Consider the following 6,795-nt stretch of genomic DNA (forward strand, 5'->3'; position numbering starts at 1 on the left):
TCTTCAAGGCTTTGGAATGTTCTGGGGAGCATGCTCTGGACTCCTCAGTCCCCTTCCCACCCTTGTGCTGGGGTGTTAACTTGGGTCATTAGTGACAGTGGCGTAAGAGCTGGTGAAAGATTCCTGGGGGACGGTAAATCTTGTCTCTTCGCCAAGGAGATTCCTCCGCCATGGAGTGACAATCTTGGAATATATTGCTTTAATTTATTTTAAAAAAGCAATTTTGGGGGGCATCTGGCTGGCTCAGTCAGTAAACCATGTGCCTCTTGATCTCCAGTCATGAGTTTGAGCCCCAGGTTGGCGGTAGAGTTTACTTAATAATAATAATAAAATTTTTAAAAGTAATTTTCTTATAGTCATTATATGCAAGACTGAGGACAGTGGAACCAAAGTTCCTTTTAAACTGTGGTTTATATTTTTATCCTGGAAACCAAAGTGGAACCCAAAATATCTTGTGCAGAATTTGCATTTTGGTCAGAATTAGAAAAAAGGTAATTGCAATTTGTTTTCTCCATCTTTTGCTAACCCAGATGACCTTTTTAACTAAGGACTTAAGACAATGAGAAGGCAAAAGAACTGTGAAAAACCTCATAATAAATTATGAAATTAAATTCATGAATTTTATTAATTCAATGTTTGAAGCGAAACCTGTCACTTCTTTCCACTGGGCTAACCGTGTTTCTTTAATCCCCACTTGATTAGTTGTTTTTGTTTTGTTTTCCTGGGCTCACATCAAGGATATTTTAAGTTTGTTTTTGTTTTTGTTTTTGTTTTTGAGGATTTTATTGTTAAGCTCAAACTCATAACCCTGGGATCAAGAGTTGCATGCCCCGGCACCCTTTAAGCTGATTTTTAATCAACACTCCTGGTATGTCTGAAAGAACAACTCCTTTTAATTTCTAAAAGGGTAATCAAATTGCTTGCTTTTGCGTTGTCTACTCATACCATTAAAGATTTATAGCTTAAAAAAGAAAAGAAAGTGTGCATATCTTATGACCCAGCAATTCTACTCTTTGGCATAAAATCAACAGTTGTTTTGTCTAAGGTAGTAGCCACAAGGCACACATGGCTAGTGAGCCCTTGAAAGTGTCTAGACTCCATTGAAATGTGTGGGAAGTGTCCAATACACAATAGATTCTGAAGATTTAATATGAAAGAAGAAATAATTTAAAATATCTCTTTTTAAATATTGATGATACGTTGAAATGATCATTATTTTGGATATATTGATTTATGTATTATTCAAATAAAAAAAAAGGATGACTAAAATTTGTTACTGGCTTAATAGTTGGAATGTAGACTGTACGTCACCCAAGCAGTGCTAATTCTGTTCCCTAACACAATTGGGAGCATCGTCTTCAGTTGTATCACGAGGATTGATGGATTGATTTGATCATCTAAGTTTAATGTGTAATATGGTCTTGAGAGTAAAATTAACTTCAAGACCCAACGAGTGGATTTATAAATTAACTTTTTGACTACGTCTTTCCGGTCAGTTGGGTATGGTGGGTAGCCCATAAATGTGATGATTTATTTTTAGTGACCACAATAGCATAAGCCTATCATAAATCTACACACGTAGTCCACAAGGTCTTTCTGGATCTCTTCAGAGCATATCTGTCAGGGGCCTTTCAGAAAACCAGTGTCCCAGCAGAGATTTTTACAGAGAAGTGAAGGAGTTGGTTAAACAGGCGTGAAGAGAACCATTGAACCATCGCAGTAACGGGGAGGTAGCAAGGGCAGAAGCAGCTGCCTCAGAGAGAGCTGCAGAGAAGGAGCTGGTATCAGAAACCAAGAGCTGCCTGCTTACCAGAAGGCCCCTGGGGAGCTAGGACTCGGGCCTGTAAGGAAGGGGTGGTACCCAGCTGGTGGTGATATTTTCCAAAGGCAAGTGTTGAGGCCAGATCCCCGAGAGGGTGGATTAAATACTAGAAATCAGAACCAACTGCTGGAGGGAGGGGAGGGGAAGTGGAGGGAAGGGGGGAACATTGCCGGGTGACCATGGCAGGCACAGGCAAGCAAACATAAAGGAGCAAGTCCCTTTTCCCTTCTGACTCCGTGTCTCCCAAAACACCCGTGATCGGCAAAACCTTAATAGAAAACACACAGAGCTACAGCCTCAGTGAACTGAGTACCTTAGACATTCCTTAATAGCCAGCGGAAGGAGAGAACTCGTGATTATGAATATCAACTATCCTTGTATCACAGAGGTAGGGGAGTGCTAATAAATGGAGCTCTTATACTGATGATTAATTCAATTGTGATACATTTTTTAAAAATATCATAAGGATGCTGCGGGGCTCAGTCCTTTGAGTGTCCCACTCTTGATTTCAGCTCAGGTCATGATCTTGGGGTCATGGGATTGGGGTCCTCCTCGTGCTCATGCTCAGCGGGGTAGTCTGCTGGGGGATTTTCTCCCCCTCCCCTCTCCCTTGCCATGCCCTCTCTCTCTCAAATAAATATATCTTTAACAACATTTATCATAATAAAATTGTTGTTAAAAGTACAACTCAAATAAGAAACGTTGAACTTGACCCTAATCCTGTGCTCCCAGAAGACAGTGATGGTTCGAGAAACTCCCACACCCACACCCCTTTGTGTTCCGGGAACTAGCTTTCTGCGAAGAATCATCACCTTCCCTCAAGTGACACAGCTAAGACTCAGGGAGAACGCCCTCGTTTATCTATGACAAGGTCAGACACTGACCATCCAGGTTCCCTTTGTGTCTCAGAAATGATAAGCTGAGCCGTTTGTCCCCACTGAATGATCAGCACAAAGTGCCCTGCTCGCTTTACTTGATGAAACCTTATTCAAGCTTCCCTCCTTCCCCACAACTTCAAGCTTTCATCCACCCTCCGCCTAAGCCAGCAGTGGGATGGAGAGTACACCCTGGCCATTCTCCATACTTCTTCATCTACTGATAGTTTTTTTGTTTTACTCTGATGCTTCCCCCAAAGTGCTTGGAAATCAACTACAGACCAGAGTGCTTTGTTTTCAACAAAGAAGGACTGTCTCAGAGTCTGGTGGAAAGGGACCCCACCAGCTAGGTACTCTTGGGCACAACTTCTGATGGCATCACTTAAATAACTTCGAGAATATGCTGGTGGTATGAGTTGAGATTTCCTGAGCTCTGGTGCGGGACCAGCTGCGTTCATGAGACTATCAACCGAGATCAGAAATGAATTACTTGGCACTGAATAAAGATCTGATGAGGATTATGACCTTTGTTTGGAATATCACCGATGCTTTAATGTTTATGTTTTCCCGATATACAAAACCCCTTATTCTTTCCCCATTATCTATAGCTCATGACAATTTAGTAGACTATGCTTTCGTAGACAGAAATGAAACTTCTCATTCTTCCCCTTGCTGTCACCTTCGGAATTAAAAATCTCTTACTGAGGGGCACCTGACGCTTGATCTTGGCTCAGGTCTTGATCTCACAGTTGTGAATTTGAGCTCCACGTTGGGCTCTGTGATGGGCATGAAACGTACTTAAAAAAAAAATAAAAAGTCATACTGAATATTCTTATTTTCGTGGCAATGTAGTTACTTGCTTAGGTTCAGTGCAGTCTGTCTTCCTTGTTAATAGGATACAATTGGGAACATTGGTTATTAAAACAAGGCTTTGGCTGGAATGTCGTATTTGCAAATACTGCTCCTTTACTAGACTCTTAGAAGAATCTGATACGGACTTTATTATGGAGCCAATGCTTAAACCCTCTTGGGAAAATCTAGCCTGATACTTGGCTTACAGGTTTCTAGCCTTACAGATGAATAAGGACTCTTACTTCCTGGCAGGCCTAGGAACCCGAGAAGGTCTGGGAACATTGAGAAGAGAAGGATTTGCCCAAATCTATCGATACTGCAGGTGAAATATAATGACAGGTTCATGGTTTGGCTTCCTAGCCTTAATATGTTTGTACAAGTCCAACCTGAAATTCTTTATTAAAAAGTTCCAGAGAAGCAAACGTACAAAGGTCTATATGCTAAATTAGCACTCTTGCTGTACCTCTGTAAATAATCAGGTCATTCCTAAAGAGAGCAACCTTAGGGGCACCTGGGTGGCTCAGTGGTTAAGCCGCTGCCTTCGGCTCAGGTCATGATCTCAGGGTCCTGGGATCGAGCCCCGCATCGGGCTCTCTGCTCAGCGGGGAGCCTGCTTCCTCCTCTCTCTCTGCCTGCTTGTGATCTCTCTCTGTCAAATAAATAAATAAAATCTTAAAAAAAAAAAAAAAAGAGAGCAACCTTATTTTGTGGTCAAGAATAATCTTTCTTTAGGGTTACCTTGGCTCTAAAAGGATATGATCGTAGAGAGAAATTTTGTGTTTTAGTAGAAAACGATAGCAACATCATTCTGGGTGACCCGATTCTGGTTCCATTCATTGATCTATTTCGAACATCTTATAAATTGCAGGTCCGCTGATGGTTGTACAAACTCTCTCGTCAGGTGGAGACTTAACCGGTTTCTTCATCACTGTGGAAAGGCCAGTTCCCTTACCTACCTATAAACTGGACTAGATCGTGTCACCTTGTACAAATCGTCAACCCTTACAGACTTTCAGTTCTTCACTGTCCTGCAACATCTCCCTCCCTCTTGACCAAGAACTAAAACCTGACTGCCCAGACATTTATCAGGACTCTAGGTTGCCTTGTAGCTGGTTTTTTCCACCAAGATCTCAGGAAGCATTGGAAACTGACACCCCATAACTTGACCGCATGAGTGGGCTGGGTTCTTCCCCATGCCTGGGCAGTGAGGAAGTCTGGCAAAATGTTCAGCTCACACATACCCTTCTATGAGGGGAAATAGGAGGGGAAAGCAAGCCTGTGGATAACATCACCGAGCACACTGTCATCTCAGCTTTCAGGAACTCAACAAGCAGTGCTTCCATAGTAAGAGTTTCACCTACTAATATCTTAGGCCTTTACCATTAATATTTCTTTCTTTTTTTTTTTTCCCCATTGTAAGCATCCCTCTTTTAAGAGTCTGATCTTTGTAACTACGTCTCAACAAATGGTTCAACCAATTTTGCAGGAATAATACCAGCAAGAGGCCTTGGGAAACTATTTCCTTAGCCCCTGACTTGCTCTGCTCAGGAAGTTTATGATGGCCTGTGAGCTGTTCAGTGATAAATCATATTCATTCATCTTGAACCAAAGGGGAACATGACAACGCTGAACTTTCTGAGAGCTCATGCTCTAAAGAAGCAGTGATGATGAAACAAACCTCCCATACTCCCTTGCAGTACTCCTTTTGAATAAAGTCTCTCCTTACCGAAATCTGGATTGTTTATTTTGAAAGAAGCTACAGATTTAGTTTGGGATCATATAAAAAATTCAGCAGAATTCCCTTGACTGCAACAGGAGGAAGATGTAAGAGATATGGTGTCACTCTCAAAGCATGAAGATGGAGAAAGCAAATTCAGTAATAAATGTACTGTTTAGGGAAAAAAGGTTGACTTCCAAGCATACGAATTCCACACCGAATGAAAGCTGAAATTTGTTTGTAAAACCCATAAAACCTATCTTAAAATTTAAAAGAAGAAGAAGAGGAAGAGGGAGAGGAAGAAGGAGAAGGAGAAAAGGAAGAAAGAAAAAGAAAAAATTTAGGAACAGGCAGCCTTTCTCAGAATGGTGACAAAGCCAAAAGTCTCAGAAAAAGCCTGATGGACTTCATACATTAAAAATATTAAATGTGTGCCCAGCAAAGGATATAAACAAATTTAGGAGTCAAAACCAAGAAACTATATGCAATGGTATACAAGCAAAAGTTACATTTTCTTTTTTTTTTATTTGACTGACAGAGATCAAAAGTAGGCAGAGAGGCAGACGGGGGGGGGGGGGCTCGGGGGAGGGGGACACTGATAAGCCTAATATTGATGAGGACATATGGATATAGGCTTCTGTAACTGCTGTTGGAAGGAAAACTTGTCCTCTGCCATCCAAGTTTCCTCTGAATGATTGAGGGGGCCTCCAAAAAGTGATAATAACCAGACTGACAGGAGACAGGGTAACATTCATTCTTTTTTCTTTCTTTTTGGTAAATATTTATTTATTTACTTGTCAGAGAGAGAGAGAAAGAGCGCCTGCATGCAGAAGCAGGCAGAGAGGTAGGCAGAGGTGGAGAGAGAAGCAGGCTCCCTGCTGAGCAAGAAGCCCAATGCCGGACATGATCTCAGGGTCCTGGGATCATCACCAGAGCCGAAGGCAGCAGCTTAACCAACTGAGCCACCCAGGTGTCCTGATAATGTTCTTTTTTTTTTTTTTTTTTTTTTTTAAGATTTTATTTATTTGACAGAGAGACAGAGTGAGAGAGAGAGAGAGAGAGAGAGCGTGCACAAGCAGGGGGAGTGGGAGAGGGAGAAGCAGACTCTCCACTGAGCAGGGACCCCAATGTGGGGCTCAATCCCAGGGCTCTGGGATCATGACCTGAGCCAAAGCTTAACGTTAAGCTTAAGCTTAACGACTGAGCCACCAGGCACCACCCCCCAACCATAACATTCATTCTTAAGAGCCTGTGAGAGTTGTAATGAGTAATTGTGAGAGAGATGAAGGCCTATATGTAAGAGAACATACTGTTTGATTCATATTTACATATTTGAAAGTTTGAACAGGTAAATCTAGTGACAGAAAGGGGAATAGTTATCTGGGACTGGGGGGAGTGGGCTTACTTTTTGAGATCATTCAGATGTTCTTTATTTTGACCATGGTACTGATTACATGGGTACATACGTTTCGCAAAACTCACTGAAGTATCCACTTAAAATGGATGTATTATATTGCATAGGTACGGGG

The sequence above is a fragment of the Neovison vison genome, chromosome 9, assembly GCF_020171115.1.
Source record: "Neovison vison isolate M4711 chromosome 9, ASM_NN_V1, whole genome shotgun sequence".
Taxonomy (NCBI): Eukaryota; Metazoa; Chordata; class Mammalia; order Carnivora; family Mustelidae; genus Neogale; species Neogale vison.